The sequence below is a fragment of the Haliotis cracherodii genome, unplaced genomic scaffold, assembly GCF_022045235.1.
Source record: "Haliotis cracherodii isolate W230 unplaced genomic scaffold, xgHalCrac1.p SCAF_4, whole genome shotgun sequence".
Taxonomy (NCBI): domain Eukaryota; kingdom Metazoa; phylum Mollusca; class Gastropoda; order Lepetellida; family Haliotidae; genus Haliotis; species Haliotis cracherodii.
The window spans coordinates 69,075,441-69,100,608 of NW_027266297.1; the positions used below are offsets into that span (position 1 = coordinate 69,075,441).

The window sequence follows — 25,168 nt, forward strand, 5'->3', positions numbered from 1 at the left end:
GCTCTGGACCATCAGCGCATGAACATCTACACACGTGTGCATCACACACAGACATGCCAGCACTGTAACAACCGATCATAGTTATCTAGTTCCTGGAATGTTTGAGTTTATGTTCATGTCGCCTACAACCTGTGTGGCTAGGTGAGGCTGTGGGAGGCTAGGGGAGGCTAGGGGATTGAGGCTGGGAGAGGCTGGGAGAGGCTGGGAGAGGCTGGGAGGAGTTGCCGAGTTGTTTGTTACTGAAGCCTATAGGCCCGTCTGTCACCGTCCGGCAACAAGCATCTCTGCATCAGTGTAGCATCCCATCCGTCTGAGACACCTTCCCCAAACACACTATGTATCCTTACTGTCCGTGGTGACCCAAACACACTATGTATCCTTACTGTCCGTGGTGACCCAAACACACTATGTATCCTTACTGTCCGTGGTGACCTAAACACACTATGTATCCTTACTGTCCGTGGGGACCCAAACACACTATGTATCCTTACTGTCCGTGGTGACCCAAACACACTATGTATCCTTACTGTCCGTGGTGACCTAAACACACTATGTATCCTTACTGTCCGTGGTGACCTAAACACACTATGTATCCTTACTGTCCGTGGTGACCCAAACACACTATGTATCCTTACTGTCCGTGGTGACCCAAACACACTATGTATCCTTACTGTCCGTGGTGACCCAAACACACTATGTATCCTTACTGTCCGTGGTGACCCAAACACACTATGTATCCTTACTGTCAGTGGTGACCTAAACACACTATGTATCCTTACTGTCCGTGGTGACCCAAACACACTATGTATCCTTACTGTCAGTGGTGACCTAAACACACTATGTATCCTTACTGTCCGTGGTGACCCAAACACACTATGTATCCTTACTGTCCGTGGTGACCTAAACACACTATGTATCCTTACTGTCCGTGGTGACCCAAACACACTATGTATCCTTACTGTCAGTGGTGACCTAAACACACTATGTATCCTTACTGTCCGTGGTGACCCAAACACACTATGTATCCTTACTGTCAGTGGTGACCTAAACACACTATGTATCCTTACTGTCCGTGGTGACCTAAACACACTATGTATCCTTACTGTCCGTGGTGACCCAAACACACTATGTATCCTTACTGTCCGTGGTGACCCAAACACACTATGTATCCTTACTGTCCGTGGTGACCCAAACACACTATGTATCCTTACTGTCCGTGGTGACCCAAACACACTATGTATCCTTACTGTCCGTGGTGACCCAAACACACTATGTATCCTTACTGTCCGTGGTGACCCAAACACACTATGTATCCTTACTGTCCGTGGTGACCTAAACACACTATGTATCCTTACTGTCTGTGGGGACTCAAACACACTATGTATCCTTACTGTCCGTGGTGACCCAAACACACTATGTATCCTTACTGTCCGTGGTGACCTAAACACACTATGTATCCTTACTGTCTGTGGGGACTCAAACACACTATGTATCCTTACTGTCCGTGGGGACTCAAACACACTATGTATCCTTACTGTCCGTGGTGACCCAAACACACTATGTATCCTTACTGTCCGTGGTGACCTAAACACACTATGTATCCTTACTGTCCGTGGGGACCCAAACACACTATGTATCCTTACTGTCCGTGGTGACCCAAACACACTATGAATCCTTACTGTCCGTGGGGACCCAAACACACTATGTATCCTTACTGTCCGTGGGGACTCAAACACACTATGTATCCTTACTGTCCGTGGTGACCTAAACACACTATGTATCCTTACTGTCCGTGGGGACTCAAACACACTATGTATCCTTACTGTCCGTGGTGACCTAAACACACTATGTATCCTTACTGTCCGTGGTGACTCAAACACACTATGTATCCTTACTGTCCGTGGTGACCTAAACACACTATGTATCCTTACTGTCCGTGGGGACTCAAACACACTATGTATCCTTACTGTCCGTGGTGACCTAAACACACTATGTATCCTTACTGTCCGTGGTGACCTAAACACACTATGTATCCTTACTGTCCGTGGTGACCCAAACACACTATGTATCCTTACTGTCTGTGGGGACTCAAACACACTATGTATCCTTACTGTCCGTGGTGACCTAAACACACTATGTATCCTTACTGTCCGTGGTGACCTAAACACACTATGTATCCTTACTGTCTGTGGGGACTCAAACACACTATGTATCCTTACTGTCCGTGGTGACCTAAACACACTATGTATCCTTACTGTCCGTGGTGACCCAAACACACTATGTATCCTTACTGTCTGTGGGGACTCAAACACACTATGTATCCTTACTGTCCGTGGTGACCTAAACACACTATGTATCCTTACTGTCCGTGGTGACCTAAACACACTATGTATCCTTACTGTCCGTGGTGACCTAAACACACTATGTATCCTTACTGTCCGTGGTGACCCAAACACACTATGTATCCTTACTGTCTGTGGGGACTCAAACACACTATGTATCCTTACTGTCCGTGGTGACCTAAACACACTATGTATCCTTACTGTCCGTGGTGACCCAAACACACTATGTATCCTTACTGTCTGTGGGGACTCAAACACACTATGTATCCTTACTGTCTGTGGGGACCCAAACACACTATGTATCCTTACTGTCTGTGGGGACTCAAACACACTATGTATCCTTACTGTCCGTGGTGACCCAAACACACTATGTATCCTTACTGTCCGTGGGGACCCAAACACACTATGTATCCTTACTGTCAGTGGTGACCCAAACACACTATGTATCCTTACTGTCTGTGGGGACTCAAACACACTATGCATACCCCGTGACATAGCTGTGATATTGATGTCCACCGCAGTGACATGCCCGTGATATTGCTGTACACCGCCGCGACATGGCCGTGTTATTGATGTCCAGCGCAGTGACATGACCGTGATATTGCTGTACACCGCTGTGACATGGGAGTTATATTGATGAACACTGTCGTGAAATAGCCGTGATATTGCTGTACACCGCCACGATATGGGAGTGATATTGCTGTACACCGCTGTGACATGGGAGTGATATTGCTGAACACCGCCATGACATGCCCGTTATATTGCTGAACACCGCCATGACATGCCTGTTATATTGCTGTACACTGTCGTTGACATGCCCGTGATATTGCTGTACACCGCTGTGACATGGGAGTTATATTGATGAACACTGTCGTGAAATAGCCGTGATATTGCTGTACACCGCCACGATATGGGAGTGATATTGCTGTACACTGCTGTGACATGGGAGTGATATTGCTGAACACCGCCATGACATGCCCGTTATATTGCTGAACACCGCCATGACATGGCCGTGATATTGCTGTACTCCGCTGTGACATGGGAGTGATATTGCTGAACACCGCCATGACATGGCCGTGATATTGCTGTACACCGCAGTGACATGGCCGTGATATTGCCGTACACCGCCGTGACATGGCCGTGATATTGCTGTACACCGCCGTGACATGGCCGTGACATTGCTGTACACAGCCGTGACATGGCCGTGACATTGCTGTACACCGCCGTGACATGGCCGTGATATTGCTGTACACCGCCGTGACATGGCCGTGATATTGCTGTACACCGCCGTGACATGGCCGTGACATTGCTGTACACCGCCGTGACATCGCCGTGATACCGCCGCGACATGGCCGTGATATTGCTGAACACCGCCGTGACATGGCCGTGATATTGCTGTACACCGCCGCGACATGGCCGTGACATTGCTGTACACAGCCGTGACATGGCCGTGACATTGCTGTACACCGCCGTGACATGGCCGTGATATTGCTGTACACCGCCGCGACATGGCCGTGATATTGCTGAACACCGCCGTGACATGGCCGTGATACTGCCGTACACCGCCGTGACATGGCCGTGTTATTGCTGTACACCGCCGTGACATGGCCGTGATATTGGTGTTCACCAACGTGACATGGCCGTAATACTGGTGTAAACGGCCGCGACATGGCGGTTATATTGTGACATGGCCGTGATATAGCTATCTATACCAATGTGACATGGCCGTGATATTGCTGAACACCGCCGTGACATGGCCGTGATACTGCCGTACACCGCCGTGACATGGCCGTGTTATTGCTGTACACCGCCGTGACATGGCCGTGATATTGGTGTTCACCAACGTGACATGGCCGTGATACTGGTGTAAACGGCCGCGACATGGCGGTTATATTGTGACATGGCCGTGATATAGCTATCTATACCAATGTGACATGGCCGTAATATTTCTGAACACCGACGTGACATGGCAGTGATATTGATGCACACAACCGTGACATGGCCGTGATATTGCTGTACATGGAGCTGACATGGCCGTGATACTGCTGTACATAGAGCTGACATGGCCGTGATATTGCTGTACACCGCCGTGACATGGCCGTGATATTGCCGTACACCGCCGTGACATCGTTGTAATGTATCTGGCTACACTACCGTGATGTTATTCGGACACTGTTGTTTACCCTCTCGTTGTGTAATATTGCAACTTCAGCGGAAACCTCCATTTTAGAGATTCAATCACAACCTATTTCTCTGAGGACTGAAACCTACATGGCTGAGAAATTATTCAAATCTAATTGGTCAATTAGAGGCTATTAAATCACAATAAACCCCACTCTGATTGAAACAGCTTATTTGACGGCCGCATCGCCGCGGAAGCTAATATTCATAAAATAGTACTTTTTCGGTAGGCATATTTATATAATTATATCTACAATTATAGGTTACAAAATGCAAAGATGCGGTTACTACAATATTCAAAGGATGTATGGCAATACATTTCGGGCAGAAACCACAACATAAATCTACACAGAGAATGTATTTTAAGTTTTGGCAACAGAGAGCTTGGAATTTTGCGCTTTCCTATATACGATTGTGACGTCATATCTTATGCGTCACAATGAGCGATATAACATCAAAATGGTGAAGTGCGGTGTAGAACGAAAGCTTTGCAAAGTTTGCTTGGTTTTCTTTAGGTGTGACCACCTCATGTTTGTTTCCAAGTTGCAGTGCTTATATGCTTTCACTGCCTGTCATATCTTCGAGTGAAGTATTATGGTCTAAACAAATTGCCTGAGTATATACAGCGTCATACAGTAAACTACGGTTATAACGAACACGCTTTTAACGAACTGACGGATATAACGAACCTACTTTTAGTCCCGACTATTTGCTGTGGTTATGATGTATATATGCTTATAACGAACTACGGTTATAACGAACTAAAAATAGTAGTCCCCTTGAGTTCGTTATAACCGTAGTTTACTGTATTTTGTTTACGGGCTGTTGTCGGTAAATCCGTAATTCAGATCGACAACCTAATCACAACACTGGGCTCAGCCGATGCCGCTTCACTCAATATATTTGCTAGCACCAAAGATTTAGTCATGGTATAATGGCGATAGACATACTGTGTTTGCAATGTAGAGCTTGGTTACCTGTAGATTTAACCGCGCTAAATTAAACATTTGAAACCTCACGCTGCGTGTTCGGTTTAAAGTTCAATTTAGCGCGGTTAAATCAACAGATAACATAGCTCTACATTGAAAACACAGTATGTTTATCTCCTAATTGACACCTGTCCATCATCAATACGACCATACATCTTATTGTTAATATCTGGTGCCAATAGAGTAATTATAAACATGTACAGAGGTCAGTAGAATGTATCTACCCTGCAAAGAGTGTCTACCACATGTGAAATGCCACTGATCTACAGCCCCAAGGATAAGTAACTAGTGTATACTCCTGACACCGTGCTGAGGTCAGACCAACCTTCAGGTCAAGCCGATCCATTGGGTCATCATCCCAGACACCGGAAGATGGCAGAACTGGGATTCCATAGATACAGCAACATTTGTTTGGTGATGTAGACCCGCTCTAAGATAACGCCCGCTGCAAAACGCTGCAACACGCTGCGCCCTGAGCATCGCCCCTAAGTATATATCTCAGCATGTGCATGGCGTGCGACCTCTTGGAAGTGTGGTCGCTGGAAAAATAAATCACCCCTGCACCCAGATAACACAGATAAGCCCCCTCTAAATCCTGTAATGCTTACATATTTGTCCTTTGCTCGTATCAATACATTTATAAGACATTGTCCAAAAGTCTCTTAAAATGCCGTTGTGTGATAGGGGGTGGGGTGGGTGGGGCTGGATGGGGTGATCCAATCACCTATCTAGGGCCGCCAACATACAGGGACCAAACCCCCAGATGTTACGTTCCGAGACATATTTTGCTATTTCTTCAGTTTGTTTTGGTGACTAAGCGGTAGGTTTTGTATAACTAAACTCTATTTGAATTAACTTGAAGGTCGTATTTCGATCAAGTCAAATGAAACCACCCCTTTCGTTCTTGCACACAAGCGTATTGTTCCAGAGTTTGGTTAGAGCTTGCTACTCGGGACAGCAGGACCACGGTGTTCTGTGCTGGAACGCGGGGTCGCTCCAGGTTAATCAGGAGATTAGCCCTGTACGATCACCTTGGCCTCATGTAGCGCTATCTGGACGGGGGTCTGAATGAAAGACGTGCTACCCTCCCTCATTCTGCTAATTCCCACTCGCTTGATACACTTACACCACACCGGAGTTGCAAATGTTCGCTGAGCAGCGGGTTGAGACGCTTTTACAACCTACCGCAAAGCATAGCCTTGAATTTACAATCTACAGAAGTACATTGAAACTAGGTGTAGGGCAAAGTGATGCTATTTTCTGTACAGAAATACACCGTGACCAGCTGTATGGAAATGTGATGCTGGTTTTTTGTTGTACAGAAATAGACCTTGACTAGTTGTAAGGAAATGTAATGCTAGTTTTTATAGAGAACTACACCGTGACCAGTTGTATGGAAATGTAATGCTAGTTTTTATAGAGAACTACACCGTGACCAGTTGTAAGGAAATGTAATGCTAGTTTTTGTAAAGAACTACACCGTGACCAGTTGTAAGGAAATGTAATGCTAGTTTTTATAGAGAACTACACCGTGACCAGTTGTATGGAAATGTAATGCTAGTTTTTGTAAAGAACTACACCGTGACCAGTTGTATGGAAATGTAATGCTAGTTTTTGTAAAGAAATACACCGTGACCAGTTGTATGGAAATGTAATGCTAGTTTTTGTAAAGAAATACACGTGACCAGTTGTATGGAAATGTAATGCTAGTTTTTGTAAAGAAATACACCGTGACCAGTTGTATGGAAATGTAATGCTAGTTTTTGTAAAGAAATACACGTGACCAGTTGTATGGAAATGTAATGCTAGTTTTTGTAAAGAAATACACCGTGACCAGTTGTATGGAAATGCAATGCTAGTTTTTGTAAAGAAATACACCGTGACCAGTTGTATGGAAATGTAATGCTAGTTTTTGTAAAGAAATACACGTGACCAGTTGTAAGGAAATGTAATGCAAGTTTTTGCAGAGAAATGCACGTGACCAGATGCAAGCTTAGTGGAAGCAACATTAATGTAATGTTACCACCCCTTTTTCTGTACGCCTGTTTAATGCTATCTCTCACACCGTTGTGCACACCTATAGTGTACTGTCACCCTCACCCTGGTCTGCAGCAGGGACCGGTAAGATGACTTTGTGCCACCACAAACGTATGTCCGAGTCACGGGTGAATGCAACAGTTGGTGAGTAAGGGAAATATCACGTGAACGGTAGAAATTATTTCACTGATCAATACTATCCCAGATGTTACTGCGTGGGAAATTGACGTAGTTGTACATGTAACTGGACGAGGAGCGACTCCATTACCTGGAAGGTAAGATGGACATACGTCTTCACATTTGTCACCCATATTGTGTCAGGCCTGTTGTGCCCTGTAATTATCTAAAACGGCCCTTTGATAATATGTCAGGACCTGCATACAACTGGCCCACACCGCATATCGGTATCACGTGGTACACAGGTCGCTAGATGGCGCTGTCACTCAAGTAGCGCATGTCGTTAGAGTAGCTGTCGTTTCTGCCGTGTACCTGTCAAGGGGTACACCGTTACCCAAAACAATAGTTCCCCTCCCACGTATTTGCATGTGTTTTGGTATGAATTATTCATATATAACATGGCAATGATACACCTGGGTCGAGTCAACGTGGCGACATAAAGTCAATATGTCACACATTTATAGGAGAATACTTGCAATAAGTCACACGGGTTCGCTATGCAAGTGTCGTCTGACTCACCAAGAAAAAAGGTTAACTTCTCTTGACTTGTAGGAAGTTGTCGCAGACCTTCTTGCTACTCCCCTTAATAGTAGTGAAAGTAGGATCGAGCTGTTGAGATGAATACACGTGACTTCTCGACTTGTATCCGACTTGTAAATACTAATATGAGATTTCACATTCTCGGGTGGGTTCTGGGTGGGTTTGACTCGGCAGCGTTTCCTGGGAGAAGTCCCATTCACTGTCTGGGCTGCGTGTAAAGGGACAAGGTACCTGAGCTGATGATGAGCCTAACCAGCCCGACTGTGCCAGGATCACCCAAACCCTCTTTGCTGCACTTTTTATTTTAATCTGTAAATAATAATTATAATATATTGGAGTGTACCGATGAAAATTAGAGGTTATGGGACCGCTTTAAAAGCACCAGACTTAAATGACTAAACGATTTAATTGCAAGTGACAAAACGTTGCACTTTTTGGCTGCGTGTTGAAATTATCTCTTTCGAAAAGAGGGTGAATTTCAAAGAGGAATATAAAGATGTGTCATGTTTTGTGATCTGAGTACTCGTGACAGCGTTAAAAGTGTATCTTGTGAAGACCTGGGTTACAGGGGCAGATTGTCAGAGCAGAAAGCTCAGGACTGTGAGACTTTTTTCTGATCTGATTCAGTTGTTGGTCCTTGTAACCATTCCGGTTGCAGTGTTTGGAATACCGGCGCTGAAGCCGAACTTAGATGGTGCCTCGAATGATGAAACAGAAGTAGACATGACAAGTGCCGCTACGAAAGTAACTACGCCCAAAGAAGACCTGTACTTGCGTACTTTGCATCTCCGAAAACGATTCCTGACAGTAACGTCATCAGCAACGAATGCCTTAACGCACATAGTTAGTCGACAGACAGTGGCCAGGCGCAAGGAATTAGGGCTTACGGACCATACAGAGAACAGTTATTGACAGTAAAACATTGCTGAACATACAGATGCTGATGGAAGGCACGTTGAGTTCAGGAGGTCGTGCCGTATGGTGGAGTGGGTTTTATGGTGTAGGGGTGAACACCAATGGCCATCTGTAACGGACATCTGACAGCTCAGCGATACATGGATGTCATTCTGTGTCCGATTGTCCTACCATTTCTACAGCATCTGCCACGTGGTGTCCTTTATCATCATGACAACGCCAGAACCCATACAGCCGAAACGTGCACAACTTCCTTGCGGCCAACAACGTCAACGTGTTCCCGTGGCGTGTACACTCCCCAAACATGTCCTCCAATAGAACACCTCTGGGGTGTCATGGATCGTTGTTTTCGAGCGACCAGATCCTCCAGCCAACCGACAAGAACTGATGCAGGCCCTCCAAGAAGAATGGCGACGTATGCCGCGTGACGTCAACGATTTTAGATGTGTGTGCCCTGAGTCCACAACATTGAAAGCTTGTTTTTGCTACCACACCTCAAATTCATGCAAATGTCATGCTGATACCAGATTGCCGTATGACGTCATTTTATATGCCGATTCCGTTGAGATTTTGATCTTTGCAATACATTTTAGTCCATGCATCAATCTTTTGTGGTTTTTAAACTAGGGTGATTTATATTCATACACATGGGTGGGGGTGGGGGGGGGGGGTGGGGGGGGGGGGGTTTGCACGGGAGGCCTAGTCGACTAAGGTGCCGCGATTCGCTGTGCAGAGTCGCCTCCCTTGGGCACGCCAGAAACCTATGATTGTGGGTTCGAATCCCGGTTCGCCCCGATTATGTTTCTAGGTTTGTCAGCACCATACCCGTGCTCGTGGGTTTCACGGAAGTGGTAAACGTCCGAGACCTGCATCACTTCGGGCTTTCCTCCCACATTAAGCTGACACGCCGCGATATAACTGGAATACTGTTAAAAGCGGCGTTAAACCCAACTCACTCACTCACTCATACACATGGAATATACAACTTGATATGTTCGCACATTACATGACGTATGCCGGTATATGTTTTCACCGGCTAAGTAATGAACGCCAAGTGGCCTATAACATAACAGCAACAGAGGTCGGTCTTACATCTGGATACGAAAGGTGATAAGCCTATGCCTGGGTGTGGAATACAATGCCACTTGTGTGACGCACTCCCATCCAGGCAAATGAGAGGGGAACCTTTAGCCTGCAGGTAATCTACCTGTATCACCGGTTAATCTACCTGTATCATTTGTTAATCTACCTGTAACTGCACTTAATCCCACACACTCATCCATAAATCTCTTTCTAAGGGAGGAAAACTGTCGGCTGTTATTTTACCTCATGCATCTATCTTTTGTGATTTTTAAACTTGAGTTATTTAATCTAAACTATGGTAAAGATTCTTTTCGCCGTCAATTTATCACACACGTGGAATATACAACTTGATATGTTCGCACATTACATGACGTATGCCGGTATATGTTTCCACTGGCTAAGTAATGAACGCCAAGGGGCCGATAACATAACAGCAACAGAGGTTGGACTTGTCTGTCCGTGTGTGTAGTACCCACAGTCTCACAGGGTCCATGTCTGTAGTACCCACAGTCTCACAGGGTCCATGTCTGTAGTACCCACAGTCTCACAGGGTCCATGGCTGTAGTACCCACCGTCTCACAGGGTCCATGTCTGTAGTACCAACAGTCTCACAGGGTCCATGTGTGTAGTACCCACAGTCTCAAAGGGTCCATTTCTGTAGCACGCACAGTCTCACGGGGTCCACGTCCTGTCTGTAGTACCCACAGTCTCACAGGGTCCATGTCTGTAGCACGCACAGTCTCACGGAGTCCATGTCCTGTCTGTAGTATCACACAGTCTCACAGGGTCCATGTCTGTAGCACGCACAGTCTCACGGGATCCACGTCCTGTCAGTAGTATCACACAGTCTCACAGGGTCCATGTCCTGTCTGTAGTACCCAAACAGTCTCAACGGGTCCATGACTGTAGTGCCCACACAGTCTCACAGGGTCCATGTCCTGTCTGTAGTATCACACAGTCTCACAGGGTCCATGTCCTGTCTGTAGTATCACACAGTCTCGCAGGGTCCATGTCCTGTCTGTAGTACCCAAACAGTCTCAACGGGTCCATGACTGTAGTGCCCATACAGTCTCACAGGGTCCATGACTGTAGTGCCCACACAGTCTCACAGGGTCAATGTCCTGTCTGTAGTACCCACACAGTTTCACAGGGTCCATGTCCTGTCTGTAGTACCCAAACGGTCTCAACGGGTACATGACTGTAGTATCACACACCCTCACAGGGTCCATGCCCTGTCTGTAGTACCCACACAGTCTCACAGGGTCCACGACTGTAGTGCCCACACAGTCCCACAGGGCCAGGTCCTGTCTGTAGTACCCACACAATAGTATATTTTCAAATAATGTTTTGATACAACATATGCAGTCTTTCGTTCAGTATAAGCTTCGTTTATGTGCATGCATTCAGTGTTGCTATTCCGAATAGTCTCCTAGGATGACAGTTGAATTACCAAACATTTTCTTTGAGAAATAGCCCACTACCTTTACCATCAGGAGCGTTTCCCCTGAAACAACAGTATATATCCCTGCCCTCTGTTCCTCTCGTCAGTACACGTTATCTTGTAACAAAGTCATTTGTTCTCCTTAACGTTCAACTGAAGACTCTCATTCCAAATGAATTAACTCATTAGCAGCGGTTCAACTCCGCCCTGACATGCGACTGTCGGGTGTGTGGTTTGGGTGCATGGCGGGCCAAGCTCCACCAGCGCATCAACAACACAAGCTGAGCTTTTTTCCTGAACACTCTCGTATTTCATTGTGTTATGTGTCATATTATCGATTACTATGAAATATATCATTTGGACTTGACGTGAGGACATGACAATCGAATAATAATAATATTATTAATACTCTCAATTCATTTCTACTGAAATGTCTAATTTGAATATTCCTCCAAGCATAACGACACACGGGGTGCAGCCGGCTGCCTTTTATCTCCCCGTCACACAGACTATGGAGCTCTGTATTGAATCAATCAACATATTACGGCCCACCTGCCTGATCGATGAGGGCAGCTGCTGACTCATACAATCTGTAGACCACGTGGTCGATAGTGGGAACAGACACGATGAGTAGAATGCCACGCTATATCATCAAAAGCTGGCTCCAACAGGAGATATCGGTTGGTTGAGATCATGCGATATCTACATTGTAGTTATAGCTGCAATGAAATTGCATCACAATGCTTTGCCGACCATTGTGACGTCATTTGTTACGTCATAATCAAATGACATCACTTATGGCTCATGCAGTACTTTTTACACTAAGACACTGCCTACTGTCTACAAACTTAAGAAGTTGGAAAAAGATGTTGGATGATAAATAAAATCTCACCCTCGTGTCTTTTGATATCAAATATATCAACACTTGCTGATATATTTGATATCAAAAGACACGAGGGTGAGATTCTCTATATAAGATCCGGGTCAGGAGTGACAAGGAAAGCCTCCATCCCAGTGTCGTGGTTTGATCCCTTGGTGCGTGTGTGCCAACTCACGTTGAAATATGGCACTCCGACAAACCCTCACTGGTGCTCGGCGATGTTGGCGCACTCAAAACAAAGTCGTATAGTTTTCAGTCTTTATATACTTTGCTTACATGGCATGACATTTGACCTATATAAATACGTTAACATCTTCCAAAAGCTGCATTGACGGGCAGTGACATGTATTTCACTTACGCACATATCATTTGTGACGCACGGATTGACGATTCGTCATAAAGGGGAGATAATCAAATAATCGGTTAACGCTAGCCGCCAAACAAAAAACAATCGTCAAGTTTCCACAGTTTCTGTTACAGGAGCACAGCAAGCACTAGTGGGCCCGGGGTCAGTACACTGTGTCTGAGTAGGGTATTCATGTTAAACTGCGGCATGGTATCCCAGTGAGCCCGCTCTATATAACCGATATAATAATAGACACACACGTACATGAACGTCTGGATATCAGTGCAATAATATTGGCCCGTGAAGATCGGGCTAGAATAGGTCTTCAGCAACCCATGCATGCCGTAAAATGCGACTATGCTTGTCGAAAGAGGCGTCTAGGGGGATCGGGTGGTCAGGCTCAATGACTTGGTTGATGCATGTCATCCTATCCCAATAGCGTATATCGATACTCATGATATCAATCAATGGAGTGTCTGGTCTTGTCTCGATCATTTACAGACCGCCGTCATATAGTTGGAATATTGATGAGTGTCGCGTTAAACAACAAACAGACAAACAAACATTAATAGTGAACGCGACGTGAAACCCTATTTCACCTCACCTACCTTTAATAGGATTTGAACCATGGCTCTTTTCTCCGGGCATTGACTGACTGAATTGGCAGATACACAATGCCAGTGACCGAACTTCTCATTAACCCCGAAGTCCGTACCGAAAGTTAACGAATGTAGCCTTTTGATAGGGTGACATGGAATTAAATATTAACTTACACATTTGTATCCGTTAGGAACGGCGACGTGGGTGTTTTATGCAGTACGTGAGATAGCAGATATTACGAACATTTTGAAAAGAAATTACTCTTATCTTGATGAGGGGTATGGTTTCTTATAATATGCCCATCACCATGGGCAAGTAGTGTTTAGGTTATGGCTGAGTGTGCTCGAGTTGGTCCTGTATGAAATGTATACTTGCTCCATGACATGCATTTCATAACCCGAGTGTCCAAAGAGCATGTTGCACATGCGAATGGCTCAGGAAATATATTTCACGTGCATCGCACAAGGCCGACCCAGTGTTCTCAAAGTTTAGCATAAAGTTCTTGAATGTCATTATATAAATACAGTTATTGAAACAATGTTGTTTAAACAGATTAGGCGCATCGTTTGTCTAAACCGATGTGACAGCTGGGTGTCTGAACCTTTTGAGTCTGAAGCAATGTGAGGGTGGAGTATCTGAACCAATGTGAGAGTGAGGTGTCTTAACCGATGTGAGAGTGAGGTGTCTGAACCTATGTGAGTGAGGTGTCTGAACCAATGTGAGAGTGAGGTGTATGAACCTATGTGAGAGTGAGGTGTCTGAACCAATGTGAGAGTGAGGTGTCTGAACCTATGTGAGAGTGAGGTGTCTGAACCTATGTGAGAGTGAGGTGTCTGAACCTATGTGAGAGTGAGGTGTCTGAACCTATGTGAGTGAGGTGTCTGAGTCGATGTGAGAGTGGGATGTCTGAATCGATATGAGAGTGGGGTGCATGAACCGATACGAGAGTGGGGTGTCTGAACCGATGTTAAGGTGGGATGTCTGAACCGATGTGAGTGTGGGATGTCTGAACCGATGTGAGAGTAAGGTGTTTGAACCGCCGTGAGGGTTGTGTGACTGAACCAATGTTAAGGTGAGGTTGTCTGAATCAGTGGGAGGGTGGGGTGTCTGAACCGATGTGAGAGTGGGATGTCTGAACTGATATGAGGGAAAGGTGTTTGAACTGCCGTGAGGGTGGCTTGTCTGAACAGATGTAAAGGTGGGATGTCTGAATCGATATGAGAGTGGGGTGCATGAACCGATATGAGAGTGGGGTGTCTGAACAGATGTGAGTGTGGGATGTCTGAACCGATGTGAGAGTAAGGTGTTTGAACCGCCGTGAGGGTGGTGTGTCTGAACCGATATTAAGGTGAGGATGTCTGAATCAATTGGAGGATGGGGTGTCTGAACCAATGTGAGAATGGAGTGTCTGAACCAATGTGAGAGTAAGGTGTCTTAACCAATGTGAGATTGAGGTGTCTGAACCGATTTGAAGGTTGAGTGTCTGAACCAATGTGATAGTGAGGTGTCTGAACTAATGTGAGAGCACGGTGTCTGAACGGATGTGAGATCATGGTGTGAACCAATGTGATAGTGAGGTGTATGAACTAATGTGAGGTGAGGAGAGTGGTGTGTCTGAACCGACGTAAGAGTGGTATCTGAACCAATGTGAGAGCGAGGTGTCTTTATTCGATCTGAGGGTGGTGTGTCTGAACCGACGTGAGTGTTGGGTGTCTGAACCGATGTTAAGGTGGGATGTCTGAACCGATGTGAGAGTGGGATGTCTGAACTGATGTGGGAGTAAGGTGTTTGTGAGGGTGGCGCGTCTGAACAGATGTTAAGGTGAGGGTGTCTGAACCGTTTTGAGAGTTAGCTGTCTAAACTAATGTGAGAGTGAGGTGTCTGAACCAATGTGAGGGTGTGGTGTCTGAACCAATGTGAGAGTGCGGTGTCTGAACCGATGTGAGAATGGGGTGCATGAACCGATGTGAGAGTGTGATATCTGAACTGATGTGAAAGTGAGGTGTCTGAACCAATGTGAAAGTGAGATGTCGGAACCGATGTGAGAGTGAGGTGTCGGAACCGATGTGAAGGTGAGGTGTCTAAACCGATATGAGAGTGAGGTGTGTGAACCGATGTGTGTGTGAGGTGTCTGAACCGATATGAGAGTGAGGGGTCTGAACCGATGTGAGAGTGAGGTGTCTGAACCGATATGAGAGTGTGGTGTCTGAACCGATATGAGAGTGAGGTTCTGAACCGATGTGAGGGTGGTGTGTCTGAACCGATGTGTGTGTGAGGTGTCTGAACCGATATGAGAGTGAGGTATCTGAACCGATATGAGAGTGAGGTTCTGAACCGATGTGAGGGTGGTGTGTCTGAACCGATGTGTGTGTGAGGTGTCTGAACCGATGTGAGAGTGAGGTGTCTGAACCGATATGAGAGTGAGGGTCTGAACCTATGTGAGGGTGGTGTGTCTGAACCGATGTGAGAGTGAGGTATCTGAACCGATATGAGAGTGAGGTTCTGAACCGATGTGAGGGTGGTGTGTCTGAACCGATGTGAGAGTGAGGTGTCTGAACCGCTATGAGGGTGAGGGGTCTGAATGAATGAATGGAGGTCCTATCGTCTGATGAACATACTTAACAAGAATACAAACTCATGTGTATAACCTCACCCTACTCAACACACAGACTCGCGGGGAATCAAGTAGCCTGGTCAGTTAGGTTTTCTTATTAAAAAGTATGACACTGACTGAAATGTATATAGCTATAAAGCGCATCGACCGATATGTCGATATCCATCGACCGGATAGGTAACAGACACTTACCTGCTATAGATTTCATGGCAACATGTGTTTGTTAAAGTTTAGTAGCAAAATGAAAGGTGAGGTGAAATGGGGTTTAACGTCGCGTCCAAGATTATTACACTTATATAGCGACGTGCATGTACGTGTGTGTGTTTGTGATGCTGCTTGTACTAGTCCGGACTGATGTCAATTTACAGTGCTAGCCCACTGAGATACCATGCCGCAGTTTAACATGAATACCCCACTCAGACACAGTATACTGACTCCGAGCCGACCAGTCCTTGTTTTAGGGTAACAACAAGTACCATCTTTTAACGTCTTTTGGTATTATGCGGCCGGGGATCGAACCCCGGACCTTCCGCTCTCCGGGCGGACGCTCTACCACTACGCCACGGAAGCGGTCAGCAAAATGAAAGCAAATCAGTAGTAAGACAGGCACCTCCTCAGCAATACATTGGACTTTGAAAGCTGTCATATATGCAGTATATATATCACCAGTATATATATATATATATATATATATATATATATATATATATATATATATATATATATATATATATATATATATATATATACATACTGGTGATGCTCTTCACTGGCACATCATATGTAGAATATGTAGAATTTATTTGTTTGTTTGTTGTTTTACGCCGCACTCAGCAAAATTCCAGCTATATTTCGACGGTTTGTAAAATGTTCGAGTCCGGACCAGATAATCCAGTGATTGATATTATGAGCATCGATCTACATAATAGGGATACCACAACATGTATCAACCAAGTCAGCGAGCCTGACCACCCAATCCCGTTAGGGGTGGGTAGCAGAAGACCTATTTCAACCCGGATCTTCGCGTGACTGTAGAATAAACTGGTGACACTCTTCACTAGTATATTAACTTACTCTGCATGACATAATATTAATATCAAGGATGTTTGTCACGTTTCTTTCCTGCAATGATCACTGTAGTCGTGTCGGAAACAAGCCAGTTGACAATGCTTCTGAAAGTGTAAGCTATATTCTGCCGGCAAACAAATATTTACAGTGCGGGGTGGTATACGTTTTGCTTTATACCTGCAGTGGCAGGCTTGTGGTCCTGGACCCCCACCTGTCTACATCTGGCTCATCTTGACTTATAGATGGTCTGGGATTTAATACGATTCAAAGTCAACTAGAGTATAATCCTGAAGTTTTCACTGTCCGCATGTCGGAGATCATGTGATCATATTTCATGAGCTATGTTTGCTGTTGGATGGAGGTCATCTGCCAGACGTCCCATGATGCACTGCGCGCCTCTCCGTCACCAGCCTTTTAGGGGGATGCCATGAAGCTGTATTTATGCCCAAACCTCGGGAAGTAGCCTTTATAAGGCACGTATTGCGGGGCCACTGTACACATGGCGGAAATTGAGGATTAATTGGACGGACATGTTTAAATAAGGCAGCTGACAATAGATATAATGATCAACATTGTACAATAAAACAACATTTGGCAGCTGGGATAGTTAGACCAGTCTGTTGGATGTAAGAGCATTCCCCCAAGACATTAAGCACGTGCGCCAAATCTGGCATGTGCTTTTTGTCCACATAACCCTTCAGGCATTTCAAGCTTTGTTGCCACGAATAATAGACACTGCTTTGTTGAAACAATAATGTGAAATATGTCGACATCCACAGCATACAAGACTTATGTTAAATATACATACTAATGTTTGTCGGGGAAAAGGAAAAAGGAAAATGGCACGGGCACAACAAGAATGTTGTGCCATGATGAGGCTATCTGGGTGACAACTAATTACAAGGTCAAAGCGATCAGGATGTCGCCACTCAGATTGCTGTTTTTTGAGAATCAAGATGCAAGTTACAAATACAGTAAACTACGTTTATAACGAACACGCTTATAACGAACTGACGAATATGACGAACTTATTTTTTGGTCCCACTGGTGTATCTATGCTGTACATAAGCTTATAACGAACTACGGTTATAACGAACTAAAATTAGTGGCCCCTTTTAGTTCGTTATAACCGTAGTTTACTGTATATGGTAACAGACACACATTCATTCGTAGTTAATAACAGTTTCTGTTATTCATCATGCAATGCCTGTTATTCTACGCTTATATTTCAGAAGGGCTAAGGTGCCTAACAGAGAGAAGCCTGTACGAGACAACCACTCTTCAGCAGGTACTCTACTGCTGGACGCAATACAACGTTGACGACATCCGTCTTGTGACAAGCACAGCAATACGTGATTCCCCATACCAGTTGAGAAACTGTATATGCCAGTCAATACATGGAATTGTAGGCGCGGCACACCAAAGTTCCTGATAAAAATTCCACAACTTAATACTTAATATGTGATGTGACATTACCTGAGTCATAAAGACCACATCATGCCCGACACCAACACCAACGAAAGCGGGTGTTTCATTGAACCTCCGCAGACTACACTCGACTATCTGATCCTGTTTGCTATAGGAAGCGTCTTCATCGGTCTCTTAATCTCCACCATCGGGTACATGATTCCCCGGGGCCACACCCCAGACCCCTCCCTCACCGCGCGACAGCAGGAAGCTGTCGACATCTACTACAACAAACTTGGCAACGACCTCGACATCTGCATCGTCGTCGGGATGGCATTTATCGGATTAGGGGGCCTCGTGACGTCAGCAGTGTTCTGTAAGACTATCATATGCAGAGAGTGCGATGTGGGAGACGAGGAGACGTACGCCCTAACTGATCACCTAGGTGAGAGCGATGGTCAGGGGTACGGGACGGTTGAGGGGGGACAGTTTACACCCTTAGACGGATCGACAAGAAACCAGTAGTACTCTTGAGCTATATGACCATTGCATTGTTTTATGATATAGCTACTACATGTTTGGAATATATGACAGGAAGAGACGCACCCAAGTGGCCAGTGTAGCGTGGTGTGGTATGTCTTCATATGTTCTTGCTCAAGATCAACCTGCAAACTTGTTAGTTGTCCATGACGTACTGCCGATATTGTTGCCTTGTGTCGCCTGGGATCTTTTGTCTCTCAGACGTATTACTTCCCTCAGCATAGTGGTCCGAGTCTACCATTATGTCCGAGACATGACACAAATGCATTGATGGAAATCCGCTGGAAAATCAAACCATTATCTCATATAATGTTTTGTTGGGGATCACAGTCGACCCGGAAGTGACCCCATGTGCACAGGGTCAGTGAGAGAATCACGTGCTACAAACTGATAGCCCGGATGATACTGTGTCGTGCAAATCACTTTCCTTACTCAAAGTATCAAATGAAAGCAAAAGAATCAATTCTGACTGGCCCAGTTGCTGAACACGAACACGAACTGGTGACTTTATTCTGTTGACGGGATGACAACCAACAGGTTCATAGGGAGTCCTCTCGGAACTCTCGGAACATTTTCAGGTTCGGATTCAGACATAAGATTGAGATGAGGATGAAGATCAGTATTGTCTATACGGCTCTTCAATTAATCAGAAGCCACAGTTTCTACCACAGCTAATCAAATGCGATTTAAGCGTTATCCTTGGCTTGTGTGGTCAACTTTAGATAAACAAACTTATAAATGTTCATTTGATACAAGAGTAGTCTGTATTTCTAGTAAGTTAAATATATTTTATTCTTAACAGACGGTCAAAAGAAAGTATATGTATGAAAATTAAATTCAACCAAAATTTACAAATGTTATCAAACCCTTAAGGGCCGAAGACCTGCAAACTTCCAAAACATAACTAAAATACCCGTATAAAATATTTCTGATAACCATTTCTTGTTTGTTTCATATTGTGCCACCGTAAGGCGTATACTTTCTTTGACCGGCAGTTTATGTTGACAATCCGCCATTGTAGAGAATTTCACCAAGTTGTATGTACCATTCTGAATAATTCTCTCCTGTCCCCAACTTTGACAGGGAGTTTTAGAAGGCATAAAGTTGTTATGACATGAAAAATAATTTGTCACCTTTTATCACCAACGATAACTTGCAGTTAAAGGCAGCCCTAAGTACGCCATATTTCCTGAAAATGGGCATAAAGGGGGGGGGGGGGGGGGGGATAATCCTTAATTTCGAGTGTCGCGTGGTCTTTTACCAAGACCAGAGGATACTTTGTTTGTTTTTTGTTTGTTTGTTTGTTTAACGCCAAAATCAGCAATATTCCAGTTGTATCACGGCGGTCTGGACCAGACACTCCAGTGACTGATATCATGTCATCGATCCACGCAATTGGGATACGATAACAGGCATCAACCAAGTCAGCGAGCCTGACCACCCTATCCCGTTAGTCGCCTCTTACGACAAGCATAGTCGCCTTTTATGTCAAGCATGGGTTGCTGAAGACCTATTGTACCCCAGATCTTAAGGTGTCTCCCCCATCGAGGATGTGCGTCATGTGACAACACAACACGTGACAAATGCGACATGCGCAAAGAGCCGCCATGTGTAGGGTTGAATTATTACTAATGGTCGAATCGAACATAAAGGCCAAACTTTGTCTCTGCAACATCATTTTGTACAGAAAAATGTTTTTCCTGATATATACTAATAATTCAACTGAACGTTGAAAAAACCCGAAATATTACCAGTGCGTGACTTTTCAATTAGGTGCTGAAGTTCGTGACTCACACTGGACTGTCTGTTCTTGGTGAGCACTTCTGAGGTATCAGGAAGTGGTTACAGAAGTGCCAGTATCACATCTGAATGCAGCATCTTCCCGAGGCAAGGGAGTTAACTGACTATTAAAGCCCAGTTGCCAGCCCTGCCGAAGGCTGGAACTCCGGAGTTACATTTTGCTTGACTTATGAGTCTATGCATTGTCCAATCAAAACCGCCAACGAAGTCGACGTCCGGTTCGAAAACAACATGGATTTCAACGTGCTAATTTCGGTCGACTGCAGGATTTGCAAAGTTTGATAAGTTGCAAGTGTTTTGGCAAGTGGTCAGTGTTTTATACTTCAGCTGCAAATTAGCACAGCAACATCTGAAGGGGTAAATATTATATACAACACCTGCAATATAGCACAGCAACCATTGAAATGGCAAGTACTTCAGCTGCAAAGGGGTAAATATCCTATACAAAAGTTACAATATAGCACAGCAAGCACTGAAGTGGCAAGTGTTTTAAATTAGCACAGCAACATCTGAAGGGCTAAATATTCTATAGAATAGTTGCAACAACACCTGCAATATAACTCAGCAACCACTGAAGTGGCAAGTGTTTTATACTTAAGCTGCAATATAGCACAGCAACATCTGAAGGGCTAAATATTCTACACAACACCTGCAATATAGCTCAGCAACCACTGAAGTGGCAAGTGTTTTATACTTAATCTGCAATATAGCACAGCAACATCTGAAGGGCTAAATATTCTATACAACACCTGCAATATAGCTCAGCAACCACTGAAGTGGCAAGTGTTTTATACTTAAGCTGCAATATAGCACAGCAACATCTGAAGGGCTAAATATTCTATACAACACCTGCAATATAGCTCAGCAACCACTGAAGTGGCAAGTGTTTTATACTTAAGCTGCAATATAGCACAGCAACATCTGAAGGGCTAAATATTCTATACAACACCTGCAATATAGCTCAGCAACCACTGAGGTGGCAAGTGTTTTATACTTCAGCTGCAAATTAGCACAGCAACATCTGAAGGGGTACATATTCTATACAACAGCTGCAATATAGAACAGCAAGCATTTTGCACTTTTACTCTACTACGCGGCAGTTAAAGGGTTAACCAACCACCAAGTAGGAGAACCTGCAATGTTGACATGTCTTGGAGATCATCTGTCAAAATGTACTCGCGGTTTTGGTGAAAGTGAACATGTGACAAATCTTGTCTTTAGAAAGGATGAATAGAACATGCATGTGGAGGTCAACTAAGGTCAATTGTAGTCTAGTGCACAGCATTAGGAACGTGTGCAAGAGAGCACTGCCATTGAACACATGCTGAGACTTCGAGGGCAACACACGGCGACACAGTCTTGCCCCAAGGCTGTGACTGACAGAAAAGTCCATGGAGGTGTAGTACTTTTATCCTCCTTATAGGCAAGTCTAGATAAGGGCTGCAGTCTCTTATAAGGACAAATTGTTTCTTATTTACATAATCAAGAAATTATGATTTAAACTAATAATCATTGCCTTAGAGACTTGTACAAGTCTAACGGCCACAGTAAAGACGTACATTTCCATCCCAAATGCCCTTGTAGGAATGTACCCGTGGTTTATTGAGGGCATATTTACCATTGGTTTTCAGATGTCAGTCACAATGTTTTTGTTGCGGTATCTTCTAAAATCAGATTTGCTTTTTGTGAAAAAAATTTAGCAACAGACATACAGTGTTTATTAACGCCATGGACATGCGAGTATAACCACATGGTTAAGTACAGGAGTCTGTATCAACAAAGATGAACTCCGCCCTTGATGACGGCATGTTTGATAACGTATTGCTGATCCAGAGAAATAAGCCACTACTTGGTGGAGGACACGGTTATCCTCACGTGCACAGGCGCCTCGGCTTCATCCGTTACTCGACCCAGGATACACTGGTCGTGGGTTTGATTTCGGATTCCAATTGTGTTCAAAATTCACAAAGTAAATGACATAAAGGTCACTCGCAGCACCTAGGCTGATTCCTGTTAGTAGGACATTTGTGACCTCATCGCAGTATAACCCACATCCTGATTCCTGTTAATAGGACATTTGTGACCTCGCCTCAATATAACCACCATCCTGATTCCTGTAAATAGGACATTGATGACCTCACGGCAACATAACCCACATCCTGATTCCTGTAAATAGGACATTGGAGACCTCACCTTAATATAACCACCATCCTGATTCCTGTAAATAGGACATTGGAGACCTCACCTTAATATAACCCACATCCTGATTCTTGTAAATAGGGCATTGGTGACCTCATCTCAATATAACCACCACCCTGATTCCTGTAAATAGGACATTGGTTACCTCACCTCAATATAACCACCATCCTGATTCCTGTAAATAGGACATTGATGACCTCATCTCAATATAACCCTCATCCTGATTCCTGTAAATAGGACATTGGTGACCTCACCTTAATATAACCACCATCCTGATTCCTGTAAATAGGACATTGATTACCTCACCTCAATATAACCACCATCCTGATTCCTGTAAATAGGACATTGATGGCCTCACGGCAACATAACCCACATCCTGATTCCTGTAAATAGGACATTGATTACCTCACCTCAATATAACCACCATCCTGATTCCTGTTAATAGGACATTGGTGACCTTACCGCAATATAACCATCATCCTGATTCCTGTAAATAGGACATTGATGACCTCATCTCAATATAACCACCATCCTGATTCCTGTAAATAGGACATTGGTGACCTCACCTCAATATAACCCACACCCTGATTCCTGTAAATAGGACATTGATGACCTCATCTCAATTTCACCCACATCCTGATTCCTGTAAACAGGGCCTTGGATACCTCACGGCAATATAACCGTTGGCATGATCGCTCTTTATATAAGGTTGTGACACGTTAGGAAATTAACGTACAAGGTTACTGAGCAAGTCATGGTAGAAATGCTATTTTATTAACTGGTGCCTTATCTGACGTTACATCTGGTGTTGTCTTACAATAGTAGACAGCATGTTTAAGGTTGTGTATCAGGTTTTTAGAGCAGCTCGTAGTCTGTATATAAAGTCATCATGATTGCTGGCCTCCAACAGTCACACAGAGTTGGGAAAATACCAGGATACATGGAATCGGCTTCCTCGCAAAACTTTTTGTTGTTACAAAACTGTGACGTCATTGACTACTGTTAAAACGATGAGTAACAGACAAGCAAACTTGTTTTACTGTACTTCCATACATTGTAACGCGACCTTCATATGAACGTGTACATTCATTCAAATATAGGAATCTCTCAACTATCACCTGTCGAAGAGTGTATAGATTGATGCTATACCCCCAGTTTTGACACTGTAAGTGATATCCCACGTGTTGCTGTCGACAGGTAAGTTCAAGCCGACCTACAGCTGGTTCCGAGTGAGCGGACCCCCAAGTGCAGCGCCTTCCGCGGTCATCTCACGTGGGTCGGGTATCAATAACATTCCAACTCACTTTCTTTTTACGCGAACAAGTTGAAAATCCACTTCAAACAAGACTGTCAAGATTTTTGCTTACATTTGACATTTTAACTATTCTTAATCCATTGTAACTGTTTCAATATCAATATGCATCACGGGTCCGTGTTTCGCGGTCCGCGATGCCTCGAGTTTCAGATATCAGTAACGTGGTTAAAGTGAGCACAACACAAACTATTACCAGTTCTAACTAACTGGAATGGAATAATTTAACATTTACCGTCTGAATAAACAGGAGCTGATTATTAAAGCATGGCATACACTCGTATGTGTATGTTTTAACCATAATTAAATCGCCTACCTGTATTCCTCCGCGCGCACGACACAGGTACATCCACTGTGGAGGAAGACGGCAGTTTCACGCGCTGTGACGTCACAGCGTTGTGACAGGGGGTGGCAGGGGACCCTCAGTTGTCGTCATGTCTTCTGATCGCTGCTTGCCCCTCGGGGGAGGCCGGAGTGGGGTGGGTGGGGCTCTGTGGTACACGTGGACGTAAAACACAAGCTGCGCATTGAGACACGGGGTAGTAAGTGGGTGTGTTTTCACACCACAGCTAGTCGAGGTTTCCCGTCTCGTCACTCGTGTCACACTGTCTCCGTGTGTTTATTTATCTATAGAAGTTGAAACATATGCTATTCATCCGTATTGCTTGAAGCCTTTCAGGAAGAACATACATGGAAT

At 44.6% G+C, this 25,168-nt stretch overlaps 1 protein-coding gene across 1 annotated transcript in view; it reads right to left on the reverse strand.

Annotated features, from left to right (window-relative positions):
* The window catches only part of LOC139478303 (collagen alpha-1(IX) chain-like), a 238,078-nt gene extending 213,205 nt beyond the window's left edge, over positions 1-24,873 (reverse strand). Inside the window, exon 1 of the mRNA XM_071260719.1 lies at positions 24,788-24,873. The gene's annotated coding sequence lies outside the window, so the exon portion shown is untranslated. The remainder of the gene's footprint in view (positions 1-24,787) is intronic.
* Between the last annotated feature and the right edge of the window lie 295 nt (positions 24,874-25,168).